This window comes from Pinus tabuliformis, chromosome 9 (genome assembly GCF_031772625.1).
Source record: "Pinus tabuliformis cultivar Carrire ecotype Pingquan chromosome 9, CPIR1, whole genome shotgun sequence".
NCBI lineage: Eukaryota > Viridiplantae > Streptophyta > Pinopsida > Pinales > Pinaceae > Pinus > Pinus tabuliformis.
This window is the reverse complement of record NC_142307.1, coordinates 651,446,232-651,464,102: the sequence shown is the minus strand read 5'-3', so window position 1 is coordinate 651,464,102 and position 17,871 is coordinate 651,446,232.

Sequence of the window (17,871 nt, the reverse complement as noted above, 5' to 3'; positions counted from 1 at the left end):
AGAAAAAACTAAACTTCTTGAAATTAATGGAGATAACCTGGCCTCTAGATATTATGTTTTTCTGTTATAATTTCAAAGAGAAACATATAGGCAATAGCCTCAAAGTTAGAAGTAAACCAAATTCTTTGAACTAATCTTCATCATCTACAGGGGAGTTAGGGTGCTAGGAATTATTTCATGCCATATTATCTTCAATGTCCACCTTGTCTCCTAGTTCATCATTGTCCTCAACTTCTTCCTCTAAACCTTGGATGGTATTTTGCAGACAGTAATATTTTTCATTAATCTGATTTAGCTCTTTCAACATAGTGCTTAGGAGAGGGTTGTTTTTCTAGATGATGTCCATATGGAAAGCTATCAATACCTCTATGTGATAATAAAGACCTAGGCCCTAGGGTAAATGAATATATAGTGATTTTTCTCCATCATAACCCTATGTCTGGGACAATCTAGTGGCAGCTCTACGGTCTCAAAGATTCTCCTCCACTGTTTCCAAGTTTTGAACTATGGCAGTCTTGTGCCTACCCTCAAAACCTTGCGTTCTACAGAATGCCTCAATATTGTGGCCTCTTTTGTTAGTATGTTGGGTGTAGTGCTTCCACGAGCTTTTTTCTTTGGAACCTCCCTCTTCCTTTGTGTTTGAATAAGTTGGGGATGAGATTTTCCTTATTATTTTTCTAGTGACCTGCCTTCGCTTGTCTTTCCTCTTGTTCTTCTCAAGTGTATTGATTTAAATACCAAGATGGGTGACCTTTATTCATGCTTTCCTTTGAGTCCTCAATCCTTTAAATTTTTGCTTCCAAAGAACCCCTAAAAATGCCCTTGTTCCTCCGCCGCATGTTGGAAAGATGGAGTTTAATAGTGAGGTTCATATTATGCATTTTGGGGGTTACCATGAGAATTAAAATAGCTTGGAAGAAGAGAGTCATAATCTCCTATAACCCCTATGATGTCTTGTATCACATTTTCTTCATCATTATCCAACGAACCTTATTTGGATGCAAATCCTCATTGGCATAGAGTGGTATTCTCACTAGTCTCACCTCCTCTTATACATGAATGTTATACATGCACGTTCCCAAGAATAATCAAGTTCTACTCTGTTACCTCTCTTAAATATGGGTATGACATCTCCCCTCCTAACCTCTCGTATAGGGTGAATTCGGAAAAAGTTGATTGTAATTGATTATGTGATAAATAATAAAATAAATGAAACTAACCTTTAGAAAATATGAATAATTTTTCTTTCAATTTCTAAGTTATTAAGAGTGCTTATTATCTTTTGAATGGATTGGACATTTTTTAAAAACTAGGATTTCCATGAAATTCTTGACCAAATGAATTCTTCTATCATGATTTTCCACACGAATCAACAGTCTTGTACATTATGTCACTTCACACTACTTAATATTCATTGAGTCAAGGGTGTTTAATATCCCAATACTTTGAGATATAAGAAGATGTTTGAGCATTTTCCCAAAATGTATTGAAGTGTAGACTAGACTTTTCTCACTTACATTTAGTCCCACAAGTATTTAGTCTAAGACAAAATAAAAATAAATTATATTCACCTTTAAATAATCATTACGTATCTTTGAAGAAAACAACATAATCATTATGATTTCTCTTCTTTTTCCACTATGAAACCATAGATATGGATGAAAAAAAATATAATGATCCATGGATGAAAAAATAAATATAATAATCCAAAAAATATGATGATCCATGGATGAAAAAAAATATAATAATCCAATCCAGGTCAGAAACCTTAAGGTCATATTTTTCTCCCAAGAATTCATGAGTCCAACTTGGGCATAAAACCCAAAATTTGACCTTATTATTTTAGTAGTTTTTACATAGAATAAAGAAACACTTGTTAGAGACAACTATTCTACCATTCAAGTTGAAGTTTAATTGAATTTTACCTAACACAAGTGTTTATGTATTAAAAAACAATCCTAGATTTTACCTTTATCTGTAGACACTGGCATTTGACCCTATTTCTATCTCTTGTATGCCTGCAATCACACAGCTAGTCCATCAAATAGGCTTGTTTAATTATCAGCTAATTAATATTTCATTCAGAACATATATACACAATTCAAATATCTTACCCAAGTACTTGAAGGAATAAATACTTATCTATTTCCTTTCACAAATAGTTCATAGGCTTCCACAATCCTCCCAGTGTTGAAGTGACTCGTATAAATATGTTTTCATGAGATCTCCCTCCAATTGTCAAGTAAATTTTAATATCTTGTTTCCTTTCTTCCAGAAACACAAAATAAATCTAAGACAAAAATGTATTTCTCTTTTCTTCCTTTTTGTTTTTCTACCTCATTACGCATAACTAACTTCAACTTCCCGTGACACTTATTGGTTAATCTCTCATATTAACATATTAACATATTTGTGAAGATTAATGTTCTAAGATAAATTTTCATTATTTATTATTATTATTATTTTATTAAATAAAACATATTCCAACACATGTCCTTTTTTTTTTCTCAAAAACAAATAAAAATCACCAAATAAATGTTTCCAGGTTTATTAGAAAATGTTTCTACATGAACTGTTTCTGTACATGAATTATTTTTGTAGATGATACACCTCTACAAATATTTGGCTTCAGGCCACTTAAATTTTTAATCATCATTTCATAAAAAACTATTTTAAAAGACATACAATAAAGTTAGCAATTACAATTCTATTAGTTGATGTAGTGGGGTGGACAAGAATATGTTGGTATCTCTCAATTTAAACCATAATATCAAAATGATTAATTAAAAGAATGATTAAAATGGCCAATTCCAATAAGGGGACATTTATTCGGTATAAAAATTAAAAATTTCAAATTTTAATAAAAAAATTAAAATTAAAAATATAGAATAGCATAAATTAAATAATAATAAAGATTAGTATACTAGTTAAAAAATAATAATACTTTTATGGTAAGTTGTAATTTCTTTTATATATTTGAAAAATATATTTTATTTATTTTCTTGATATTTGATAAATTGAAATTAAAATTAATTAAAAAAAAACATAAGAAAAGACAAAATACTAAGATGTTTAGTCAATAAATAAAATTTATATATGTTATATCTACATTAAAAATAAATAAATATATATTGATTATATTTATATAATAAATAAATAAATAAATAAATAAAACAACTGTCGAAAAATTCAAAAAAGAAAAATAAAAAATCAACTAACCAAAAAGCGTCCAAAAAATGCCGATAAATAAAACAAATCAAGAAAAAAAATCTGAAAATCAAGAAAATGTAAAAAAAAAAAAATATGAGCCTGTTGGTTATAATAAGGGAAAAAAAACTCAGAAGCAAAAAGCGAGAAAAAAATGATTCTAAACCCAAAAAGCAAAAAGTCAGAAAAGCAAAGAGAATAAGGATTGTGAAAACAACAGTAGACTCTCCATTACAATAGTTTGTGTAGAGCTAATACAACCACCACATCCATATGCATCTGTGCATTTAGATATTCATGAATCTATTGTAGTGACCTTGACGTGTATGCATCTGTGTGTTTAGATGGTGATAAAGCTATTCTATTGGGCTTCAGCCAAGCTTCACGGCTCGTTCTTCGTCCATTCTGTGTAGTAGTGTTTATTTGGCCAACCAATAGAATATTTCTTGAGAGTTGAGTTAACTCAAAATTAATCGAAGGTTTGACGGTTAAATTCTTTGATCTGTTTCTATGACCTGGCCTACTATGTTACACTAAGTGGTTGTTGCTCTTTCACGAAATCTACCATTTCAAAAACATAGCCAAGCGAATTCATAAAAAATGCCAAACGATTTTGATGGATTTTCATATCTACATTTTTAATTTTGGGTGGCTTTTCGTTATCTTTGGAAAATCTTTCTTGATTTTAATTTATTTTAATCAACATTGAAGTTATTTCACCCATCATTATTGATTTGAGTTCAGTATTTATCTATCTTATTATATTTTAACACACCTTTTTCATCTTGAAAACCATTTAGTTCGAGGTACATTTTATTATTACTCACTCCTTGTTCTGCTCCACTCACTCAATCCATCAATACCCTATTCCTTTCATTTCTACAACATTTCGTTAAGGTTAATTTCTTTAGCATTTGGCCAAGGATATCGTTTTGGTCCGATCTCACCCTCTTATATCACAACAAGAATAAATGAAAAAGTTTTCGTTGATCATTCAAGAACTTACTCCGATGCTTTCCAAAACCTCATTCCTTCCATCAATTATTATTTTTATGTAAATCTTTGTTTTTTTAAATATGGAAATTTATATTTATTTAACATGTATTTAAATATTGCAGCTTTATTATCACTTCATCAAAAATATTAATGTTATAATGTATTTTGTTATAAAATTACTAGAATTTATGTCTTTATTTTTAGTCTTTAAAATTACAATCTAAATAGCATAATGCATTGTGATTCTTTTATTAATATTATAAAATTGATTTCATGTTTATAATGTATATAAAATTGTATGTTCTCACTATATGCTTTTGTTGAAAGAATTAATTTCACTTAATGCTAACTAATGTTAAGTGAAGTATGTATTTTCTATAAAAATTGCTAGAATGTATGTTTTTATTTTTAATTTTTAAAATTTCACATTAAATGATGTAATGGTTTGTGATATTTTTATTAATATTGTAAAATAAATTTCTTGTTTATGAGGTATATAAAATTGTATATTGTCAACATATATTTTTGTTGAAAGAATTACTTTCACTTAATGCTAAGTAATGCTAAGTGAAGTTAGGTTTCAAAATTAGATGAAAGATAAAAGTTTTAGGCTTGGGAGGGAGAGAGGGAGGTAGTGATGGTGATATAGAGGTATATAGAGGGAGAGGGGTGAATGTTCCATAGATAATAGACTGAAATAAATGTTAAGGGAGAGAAAGAGTCAAGGGAGGGGAAGGGGGAGAGAGAATGAGAGGAAGGATGAGTGATAAGAAGAGAGAGAGGGATTAAGATAGAAAGAGTAAGAAAGGGAGAGAGGGAAGGAGTTAAAGAGACATAGAGAGAGATAGAGGGATGGGAGTGAATGGGAGGGGAGAGAGATGATTGAGAGAGAGTATGAGAGACTAAAATAGACGTTAAGGGAGAGAGAGAGTTGGAGGAGCAGAGAGAGAGAGAGAGTTGGGGGAGAGGCAGGGGGAGAGAGAATGAGAGAAAGGATGAGAGATAAGAAGAAAGAGAGTGATTAAGAGAGAAAGAGTAATAAAGGGAGATAGGGAACCGGTTCAAGAGACATAGAGAAAGGGGGAGAGAGAGGGATGGCGGGGAGCAGGCCGGTATCAAGAGAGAGAGAGGAAGAGTGAGAGACGGAGGGAGAGATAAGGAGAGAAAGGGAGCGAGAGATAGGAGGAGGGAGATACAGAGGGCTAGGAGAGAGAGGGAAAGAAAGATTGAACGTGGGAGAGGGGGAAAGAAAGAGAGAGACAGTGAGAATGAGAGTGAGAGTGAGAGGAGATAGAGGGAGAGAGGGGAAAAGATTTAGAGAGAGGGAGTGAGAAGGATATACTGTCAAAGAGATTATGTGAGAGAGATATTCTCAGAAATACTGGGAGACAGTGAGAGAGGGAGATAACAAGAGAGAGGGAGAGCAAGTGAGAGAAACAAATTGAGAGATAGATGAAGAGATGGAGGGAAAGAGAGAGATGGAGAGAGGCAGGAAGGGAGGAATAGGTAGAAAGGGAGAGAGAAAGAGAGAAAGAAAAAGGAAGAGATAGAGTAAGACAAAGAATGAGAGGGTGAGAGATTGAGAGAGAGAGAGAGAGAGATAAAGAATGATACAATATCATAGAGAGAGTGAGAGACACATATAGTAAGAGTCATAGAGAGAGAATGAGAGACAATGTGAGAGAGTGAATGAATGAGTGAGATAGAGAAAGAGTTACAGAGAGTTAGAGAGAGAGAAAGGGAGAAAAGGATGTAATGAGGGAGGGCTTATTTTTCCCTTCAACTTTCTTTCACTATATATTCATACACATTTAGGATTTATTTACTATCTGAAGTAATATTCTCATTCTAATTTATTACAAACTAGATTTTTTAGCTAGCATCTCTCATCTTTTCTCATGAATTTCTATGACCTAACTCCCATGGAGAGAACAATGAATTTATGATCAAACCATTCTAGTCTAAGGTTAAATATTGTATTTTTTGAAGCTTAATATTTTTTTTGTTTTACACATATAATTTTCACAAATAATGAAGAGGACAATGGGGTTCTTCTTTGTTTCAATACATTATTGAAAAATTTAAACAAGAATAAAAAAATATGGGGTTTCATTTTACTCACTTGTCTTTAAGTCTAACGTTTGCTCATTTTATTTTTATTGTGATTTAATTCCTTTTATTTTATTTCTATTGTGAATTACTTCCTTGATACACTATATCTGTGTTCCAATTTGTTTAAATAGATCATTGAATGCACATAGGTATAGAAGAAAAATACAAGGGCATGGGATTGGAAGATCATATGTGATCAATTTTCATAGTAGTGGGTAAGTACAAGTGGAGTATTTACTCATCAATGTCAAGTATGAAAAGAATGCACTCGGGCTATCACCATGGGTTCAAAATTGATTGGATAAAGGAGGAAGAAAATGATGTCTTCTTATTGGATTTTGAGCATTTTTGGTGTAATTGCCTATTAATACATATATCATAATATAACAATGGATTCACCGCTAGTGAAATTTGAGTGAATAACCATCATCATTTGAGTTTAACAAACAAGAAGAATACAAGTTAACAAACAAGAAGAATACAAGATTTTAACGAATAAGAAGAATACAATCCAAGTCATCCTCGTTATTTATTATTATATTCTTGTATTTATTCGTATTTATCCCATAGGTATATAAGAGCCTTCAATTCCAATATTGTCATAATTACATATATCATAATGTAACAATGGATTAAATCCTAGTGAAATTTGACTGAATAACCATCATAATTTGAGTTTAACGAACAAAAAGAATACAAGAGTTTAACTAACAAGAATAATACAAGCCATGTCATTGTCATTATTTATTAATTCCAATATTGTAATAATTACATATATCATAATGTAACAATGGATTAAATCCTAGTGAAATTTGAGTGAATAACCATCATAATTTGAGTTTAATGAACAAGAAGAATACAAGAGTTTAACTAACAACAAGAATACAAGCCATGTCATCCTCGCTATTTATTATTATGTGATCAGCACTCGTATTTATTCATATTTATCCCTCACAAGTACATAAGCACTTTCAATTCCAATATTGTCATAAGAAGCATATGTGTATTTTAGTAGATCTAATTTTCTTTGAATTATATTTTAAAAAAATGAAATACGATGGTAGAACACCAATTAAAATGTATCCAAAACTTGTAAGGTTGAATAGTCATGCATGCTTGGGTATTGAAGTTCCTTTAGCCATTGTTGCAACAATTTCTTAAACATGTTTGGAAATGGAAAATTTCTTACAAAACTAAAATTATTTAAGTTATTTTCCTCTCTATTTCATTCTTGAATTTCATCTATATAGCCTCTTAACTATATTTTTTTACTAGTCATATATGCCAGTTATTAGGTTTGTGTGACCAAGGATTACTTACTATGATTATGATGATTTTTCTTTTGGACAAGAAATGATTGCATTTATAGAACAATAAGATCAACCATTTTTGTAAGATATGTAATCTATTTTTAAAAGAAAAATAATATGGTAATTGCATCGAGAGGTGATCTACAGCCTAGTATGGAGGTAGATCTCACATAAAAACTTAAACGTAAACATAAATGTAAACAACCGAGTATGGGGTTAGATCTCACATAAACATGTAAACATAATTCTTAACATTTAACATTTCTAATCTAATGTCGGCCATATTGAAAAATCAATCTAATTATTAGTATGTATAAAAAAAATATAAATTTTAAATATAAGGAGGTTTACGAATACTCAAAAAACATGTATGGTAAATAAATTAAAATGTAAATAAACTAGAGGTATGACAAATAAATAAAACCTCATTTTATATTTATTCCATAAACCTATTTATATTTAGAGAAAACTCAAAAACTATGTTTTATTTAGGGGAAGCCTATGGCACAAATAACATGGGACAAATAACTAATAATACCATGGGCCAAATACCATGAGACAAATAATTAATAATACCATGGACCAAATACCATATTTATAAAAGAGGTATCGTAAATAATTAAATATAAAAAAGGTATAAAGAGCTATGATAAATAAATAAAAATATATCGAATAATATTATAAATCAACAACTAATTATATACCAAGCCTATTGGCCAAATACCATTGTAAATAAAAGATATATGATAAACAAGTAAAAATAGAAATAAACTAGAGGTACGGTAAATAAATAAAACCTCTTTTTATATTTACTCCATAAACCTATTTATACTAACTAACACTCAGAAAAGAGGTTTTATTTAGGTGAAGCCTATAGGACAAATACCATGGGCGAAATTTTTATTAATACCATCCAAAAAAACATTATTAACCCTAATATTAATATTATCATTACTATTATTGTTATTAATCTAATATTCATATTAATATATTATAATATTAATATTATTAAATTTAATAACTTTGGATTACTACAATATTAAATTTTTTATATTATAATATATTATAATATATGATGATATATATTAACTCTAGATATATATGGGAGGTAATTACAAAGACAAAGTGATAGAGGTGGAGAGATAAGGGGAGTGACAAGCGGATAAATGGCGATAAACTTAAGGATAGTGGAGGAATGAAAAGAGAGAGAGGGCAGAGAATGTGAGAGGTAGAGAAGGGTATGAAAGGGAAGGAGATAGTGAGAGGATTCGAGGGTCGAGAGAGAGAGAGAGAGAGAGATGGGGGAAGAGAGAGGAAGGATGAGAGAGAGGACTTGCAAGAGAGGAGGAGAGAGGGAAGGAAAAAAAAAAGACAGAGAGTGAGAAGTGGAGAGAAGGGGAGTTACAAGGGAGAGATGGAGAGAGAGAGTGTATGTTTAGGGGTGAGATAAAGATACAAAGAAAGATAGATAGAGAAAAGGGGGAGACAAGGAGAGAGGAGAGAGGGAGGTATATAGTAACATAGTTGGAGAGAGAGAGAGAGAGAGAGGACGAATGAGAGAGAGAGAGAGAGGAGGAGAATGATGGGGGAAGAGAGAGGATTGGAGCGAAAATAGAGAGAGAGATGGGGGAAGAGAGAGGGAGGTAGGAGAGAAAGGGAGAGAGAGGAAGTATGAGAGAGATGAGGAGAGAGGGAGGGAGAGGGGAGAAGAGAGAGAGGGAATAAGAAATACATAGAGTGAGAAGCGGAGAGAGAGAGGGAGTGACAAGGGAGAGTTGGAGAGAGAGTGTGCATGTTTTGGGGTGAGATAAAGAGACAAAGAATGAGATATGGAGAGAATGGGGGAGACAGGGAAGGATATAGTAAGAGATTTGGAGAGAGAGAGAGAGAGAGAGAGAGAGAGAGAGAGAGAGAGAAGGAAGATGGAGAGAGAGTGAGAGAGGACAACAAGAGGAAGAGAGATAGAAGAGAGTGATAAGGGGAAGAGAGAGAGAAAGAGGGAGAGGAGGAGGGAGGGATAGATAGATATGGAGAAAGAAAGTGTATGTTTGGGGGCGTGATATAGAGAGACAAAGAGATGAGATATTTGGAGTGGAGAGAGATAGAGAGACGAAGATAGAGATGGAGGGATAGAGAGATATATATATATATATAGATAGATAGAGAGGAGAGATATGAGAGATATATATATATATATATATATATAGAGAGAGAGAGAGAGAGAGAAGAATATTTATTGGGATATATGCATTGATTTTAGTGTAGATGTTTAGTTCTAGTGATATTTGATCGCTTGCATTAGATTCATTGATTTCAATGTATATGATTTATAATCCTATTTAATTCTTTCACTAAATGATGTTGATATCTAATAATATTTGATTGTTTGCACTAGATGCATTGATTTCAATGTAGATGATTTCTAATCCTATTTTATTTCTTACACTAAATGCATTGATTTCAGTGTAGATGATTATTTCTAATTCTATTTGAATGCTTTCACTAGATGCATTTTAGACTTTATTTTATGATCCTATTTGCTTACTTGCAAGAGACAATGTTGTTGACAACGTGGAATAGGCGAGTGGCCACCATTATCCACCTAGATCATCAACCATGCTAAATACAATCAACTATGGTTGACAGTGGTCGAACATGGTAACCATAGATAACTATGGTCAATCATAGTAAGCCACAATGATCACCATGGTTAGAGTATGGCTGAAAAAGTGTGACTATTGCTAAACATCGCCAACTATTTTCTTGCTATGGTTAAGGATTGTTTGACTACACTTGAACATGGTTGACTATGATTGTTTATGTTGACCTCTAAAAAGTTGACTATGATTGACTATGTCACCATGTTGAATATTGCTAAATATGGTCAACAAAGGGTTGACCAAGTTTGATCATGGTCAATTATTTAAACATTTTATGTAAAGGTTTGACTACATATATCTAATGTGGTTGACTGTTTTCAATTATTAATATTAATCAATAATAATATGCAATTATATTTTACCGAAGTTAAAGAGTGTTGACTGTCAAACATAGTCAAACAAATTTTCACAATGGTTGAATATGGTTTTATAATAATCGATTATTAATATTAATATTAAAATTAAAATAATCAAGAAAAACTTAAACCTCATAATAATAATAACCTAACAAAATTAAACTTAATAACAAACTTAAATATAAATTTAATAATTAAACATATTATATTATATTAAAACCAAACCTAAATTTTTTATAAAACCTACCCACTTACATATTAAAACATTGAAAACATAAAAAATATAATGAAATTTAAAAAGTTTAATATTGTAGACCTTTTACTAAATACAATACCATTATGGTTTACCATGATTTACATTATTTTATACTCTCATATTACACTAAAAAATTAAAACCTTCATTGTCATATTATTATAAAATCATTTCATATGTTTAATATGTAACGATTGTTATAAAATAAATATATATGTATAATACATAAAAACTATCGTATTATATTATATTAAAGCCTGTAATTTTATCTTTAAAAATTAAAACTTGTCATTTAAAACATGTCATCAAATGAAACGTTACAGTTATGCCTCAAAAGCTCCAACAATCCTCCAACAATCGTTCTAGAATACATCTACAACATATGTACAATATATGTACACAATAATCTTTTTAGTGTGGGTTACAACTATGGTTGACAATATATATATATATATATATAGATGACATAAACATCAAAACTATGTCATATTATATTAACACTAAAATTTCAACCTAAATAATTTTTAGTGTGTGGTATAGCTATGGCCTCAAAAGTTCAACTGCCAAAGTTCATGAACGTAGTGTAAATTGTAAGACACATGTTTTAATGGGTATGACTATTTAAATTGTAACACATATTTAGAGTAAAAGACACACATTAACATCAATGTTAATAGTAATATTAACATTAATGATAATACTAATATTAATATATTAACAATAATGTTAATATATATTATACTTGTATTAATATATTAACATTAATATTAATATACATTATATTGATTAATATAAAAAAAATGTTATTTATATTACTTATATTAAGGATTTAACGTAATAGTATTAATAAATAATCAATAGCATTGATATTGCTAAATTATGGTTTTATATATTAGTGAATAATGAAACTTTTAATATTTCATGTGGCTTAATATATTAATAAATGATTAATTATGATCTACCATAATTGTTAGTGTTTAATAAGATTGAAAATGATCAATTATAATTAATTAAAATTAACCAATAATAATTATGTAAGTAATAATATTATTACATAAATAATTATTATATGAAATTATTAAGAATACATTAACCTTATTATTATAACATTAATGTTAATATTTGTATTATAAATATTATATTCTATTATTATTAATATTAATATTAAAGTCTAAAATGTAACTATTATGAACATTATTTATAAATAATAATATATTAATATTAAACTTAATTTTATAGAGTATATTTATTAAGTTTATTTTATTAAGTTTATTGTACTAATAATAGATTTATTGATTGTGATTTAATATATTAGTTAAAATTATATGGTTGAGTTCTGTCTTAATATGTTAATTTTTATTTAAAAATATAGGTTCTTAATATTATTTTGTTAATATTTTTATTCTTAATATAAAATTTATTAATTTTGTTATTAATGTATTATTATTGTAATATTCAAAGAAACTGAACTTTCTTTATAAAAAAAATTTCAATCACTCACAACAAAGAGTTGTTTACTTCAAGCTTTATAACATAAGTATGTATGCTAGTTATTTTTAATTAAACCTTAATTTAAAACTCAAAACCTAAATTTGAAACTGATTCATGCACTATGTTCGTTATTCTTTAACAATTGTATTGCATTTCTATTCTATTATATTACAATTTCACAAGAAAGGTGGTTGTGTACATTGGCTAAATTCTCATAGGAAACTTCACCTCAATCTAAAACTCAAATCCTAGTTTCCTGCACTATGTGAGCTATTTTCTAACAATTGTACTCCATTGCATTTTATTGCATTACAATTTCACAAGAAGAGTTGTAGAGTAAATTAGCTAAATTCTCATAACAAACTTCAACAACAAACGTTTGGAAGAACATAATACCATTTTTACATGTAGTCATAAAGATATTAAACTTTCTTTTATTAAGTTTATTTTAAATTTATTTTATTAATAATAAAAATAATAGTTTTATAAACTTTATTAAAAATTTATTGTAGTTTTAATATTTGTATTTGTAATTAAAAATATATTAATATTAATGATAGCATAAAATATATATTTTTAATACTAAACTAAATTTTATAAAATCCTTATAAAGTTTGGAAAATTAATACTGATGATTTTTAATAAATAAAATGATATTTATATATTCAATTAAAAATGATGAATCCACCAAAGTTAATTTTGAAAGTTTTGCAATAATTAAATTAAAACATAATAGAACTGTAATTATTCACAAGTTCAAGATATATAATATAATAACAAATGTTCATGATTTTGGGCAAACTATAAGCACTTTCCTGAATATTTGTGAAGGGTTAAAAATGTGATTTCATTTATGTAGTTTATTTTCTGTGATAATTTAAATTAATTAATTTAATTTGTCTAAACTTTAATTTTTATTAATTTTAATATTTAATTTAATTAAAGACAGAAGATAAAAAATTATTGTAAAAGAAATGATTCAAAATATAGATTAACCAAATTTTCTTAAAAAAAATAAAAGCCAATCTGATTAACTGGACTTATCTAAACTCATCTTATTGATTTAACAATTTGATTACTGTAGATTTTGTCATTTACTTAAAACAATATCCTAAAAAGAGAAAAAATAACAAATTATTATTCTAAATTTTCCCACTTACCTAAAACAATATAAAAAAAATTAAAACATATATAAATTAAAAAAAATAAAAAACAAAAAAACAACTATTATTGTGTTTTTCCCACTAACTTAAATCGATAAAAAAAAACAAAAAAACGAAAACAAAACAAACTACATAACAAAGAAATTAGTCTCACTCTCAATTAGTCTCGCTCTTAGTCTCACTCTCAATTATTCTCGCTCTCTTTGGGGTAAGAAATAATAAGGACCATAATTCTATAAACTCTTACTCTAACACTAAAATTTATAACCTATGACTTAGTATTTAATGGTGCATTAATTTAAAAGTTTATTTCCATGTATACATGAGCTCATAAGATAATTAACACTAAACCACGCATGAATTTAAAAAACCATTGTCATGCCTTCCAATTTAAGGTGATAGATTTTCTGAAAGTAAATTTTCAAAATCAATTTAGCGATTGAATATAAATAATCCTATCGATTCAATATAGTAGATCAACAGATATCGATTCAATATAGCAGATGAACAAATTTTTTAGAGTGAAATTTTTCCATATCAATTTTTATCACCAATCTGAAACAAAAAAACCTAGAAAATGGCAATGGTTGGTTTATAGATAAAAATAAATCCCGCCGACCTTTACATCTAACACGGCAGATTTCATAAAAACAAATTTCAAAAGAGATGCAAAAAAATTAGGATTCCTACAAAATGGAGAAGAAATAAAACTTCCCTGAATTATGTTCTTGTTCTGATATGAATTTTCATTTGTTATTTTCAGTAATTAAGATTAAATTTAGTAATAATTCAAGAAATTCATGTTCGTGGGTAAGCATCACTGTTGGAATATGGACTAGAAAAACATCCCCGTGCTAATGATGATTAATTTTACCATAACCTCAGTTCATTATAAAACAAAATCTAGAATTCCAATGACTTTGAAATCCAATGATGATTTCCATGACTGCAAAATATACAATTCATTTTTCACCCACATAGATTAATCAGCTCGTTCTCCCACGAACATCAAAATTACTAAAATAAATTTTCTCAAGCTACACATAGCAAGTGAATGATTTATCTTACCGGGGCATAATATCGATTTCTTGCACTCCCATTGATTTTTCCTGGTCATCAGATGAGGTTGCATTTGAAATTCAACTATTTCGGTGCACCGAAAAAACTCAGAAATAGCCAAAATGCAAGAACAGTTACACAAGTAAAATCCAAGAGATCGCATCTTATAAGAAAAATACAAGAAAAAAGATGAAAATAACAGAATATTCATGGAAGCAAATTTAAAAGAAAAAAAAAAAAAATGCTGGACAGAGGCGAGCACATGAAAACAAGGAGAACAATGCAGGATCGGTCTGAATGATAAAAGCGATAAACATCAATCGAGGCCTGGTTTTAAATTCATCTAGCTACATGACCTTTGAGCATAGAGATGCTGCTTTTTGCCTTTTCATGTTGACCATAGAGATGCTGTTTTTTGCCTTTTTATGTTGAAATGGAGTGTTGCTTTTTGCGTTCTTGTAAATAGAAATAGAGCGTTGCTTTTTGCGTTCTTGTAATTCGAAATGGAACCGTGTGTTTTAAGAAGCGATTGGTAGCGGTGGTTGGTGGTTAGGTGAGTGGGTGTGTGGCCGTTGAGTGTTACTGTACGTTGCCTTACACAGCAAAAGCCATTAAGTTTCATTGTAAGTTCCCTTATTTTCATATGTGTTTCAGTGATCCTTTTATTTACCATGTGTTCAATCCATAGAAAAATAAAGTGTGAAACTAAATGTAATGAAACACGACATTTTTATTAACAACCGTGGATATATCTTTTCGCCTTGTGTGCCAATGGATGCGCACGACAATACCTAAGAAAATTGGTAAGAATTGACTCGTTCTAAAACGATCAATATGATGATATTTTTCCGAGAAGCTGAGCAATACATACTGTACTCTTGTATCTGTACTCTTGTATCTGCCACAGCTCCATGCATTTGCTGGTTTGAATTAATTCATTTTTGGATTAATAAAGGATTTACTCCGGCCTTATAGTCATTTAATTCATTTATTCTATGTTAGTTTTATTGTTAGGTTAACCCATCCGCCTCGTTATTTAATTAATATTTTTTTTAATGTGTGGAGGTTTAATGTGCGTCTCGCTGATTTCAATGAATCCATCTGGCCTGACGAAATTTATGGATCTCCTTTCAATCTAAACCCACGTGTATTATCGAATTACTGATCTGCATAGACTTGTAATTTAGCTGGTTCTCTTCATACAATTTTCGAATGAATCACTGTCATGATTTGCCGAGTTTGGCTTGCACCGGCAACGCCATCCTCGGCTTCTTGACGGCAAATTTCTCGGTTTATTTGATACTCCGTCTATTAAAGGGCATAACATGCAGTGGCGTAGGTTTATCGTCCTTTGTTTTGGCGACCGAGCCCATGAGTCCCTCCAGAAGTGGTCCAGTAGGCATGTCGGCTCTCTGCTCTGGCCTACTTCTCTACATTGTCACTTCCACTCCCTCCGCCCTGTATTGCCTCTTCGTTCTGACGGAAATGTCGCCTAATTCCTGGGTGTAAACATATACGAAGTTATACATCCCCGCCGCGCCGAATATTCCCACCAGGCTACACGCTAGCCCCCGTTTTCCATTGGATTCGAACCTAGAATCTCGACGAGCATCGCCCTCGTTTCGAATATGCCATCAGAGAGTAGACGGAGTATCAAATAAACCCAAGCCGAGGATCGCGTTGCCGGCGCAAGCCAAGGTCAGCACTGAGAATCTTATAAAATTGATATTTTAATAATTTATATTTATTATGTTTTTATTATAAGTATTTATTTATTTATTTATATAGTTTTAATTACTAAAATAAGAAATAGGAAAAAAAATTCTTAATTGATATACATTTTTTTTTTTAATTTGCTTTTAGTAAAAAATCATCTCTAAAGCAAAAAAAATATTGTGTTCTTTCAATAAAGTAAATTGTCTTTCTATAATTTATTAAGGATTCATATAGTTTATATGATTTTTCTTAGTTTTTATATATTTTAATTGTAATATATGAATTTTATATATGATTTTATCTTTTAAAGTGTTTATTCATTTTTATAAATTTGTTATTTAATTATTTAATTGAATATATATATATGTGTGTGTGTGTGTTTTTTTAATGTATATTGAAAATCTATTTTATTATATAATTTATATTATGTTTCAATTCAAATATTTATATGTAAAATATTTTTTCAATAAACATCAATTTGTATTTTGTTATTTTCATAATAAATCCATTACTTATGTTCACTATTTATGTGAAGTTTTTTTACTTTCATGTGGGATGTATATTTATAAAATATATTGAGATTTAGGGTATAGGTTTGGCTAGTTTACTCTAGGTAAGCTAGAGTGGGGTAGGATAGGCAAGACTAGGATAGGCTAGGCTACACTAGCTTAAGCTAGGCTAGGTCAAGCTAGTTTAGGATAGGATAAGCTAGTTTAGGCCACGCTAGGCTAGGTTGGATAGTCTAGTTTAGGGTAGGTTATGCTATGCTAGTTTAGGATAAGATACTAAAGGTTAGGGTAGGGTAGGGTACGGTAGCATAGGCTAGGGTGAGCTAGGTAGGGTAGGGTAGGCTAGGTAGGGTAGCGTAGGCTAGGATAGGTTAGGGTAGGGTAAGGTAGGCTAGCTAGGGTAGGTTAGGGTAGGCTAGGTAGGGTAGGCTAGGCTAGGTAGCTTAGGCCAGGGTAGGGTAGGGTAGGCTAAGCTATGCTAGGTAGGCTAGGATAGAGTAGGGTAGGGTAGGGTAGACTGGGGTAGGCTAGAGTAGGTTAGGTACGCTTGGCTAGGCTAGGTGGGCTTGGCTAGGCTAGGTAGATTGGGCTAGGCTAGGCTAGGCTAGGTTAGCTTAGGCTATGCTAGCCTAGGCTAGGTAGGTTAGGCAACGCTAGGTAGGCTAGGCTACGATAGGCTAGGTAGGCTACGCTACACTATGCTAGGTAAAGTAGGCTAGGATAGGGTAGAGCAGGCTAGGTAGGTTTGGCTAGGCTAGGTGGGCTTGGCTAGGCTAGTGTATGGTAAGCTTGGCTAGGCTAGGCTAGTATATGGTAGGCTTGGCTAGGTAGGTTACGCTAGGTTGGGCAGGGTAGGGTAGGGTAGCATAGGGTAGGCTATGCTAAGGTAGGATAGGTTAGGGTAGGGTAGGGTAAGGTATGCTAAGGTAGGCTAGGCTCCGCTAGGCTAGGCTAGGCTAGGCTGGGCTGGGTTAGGTAAGCTAGGGTAGACTAACGTAGGTTAGGGTAGGCTAGGGTAGGCTATGGTAAGCTAGGGTA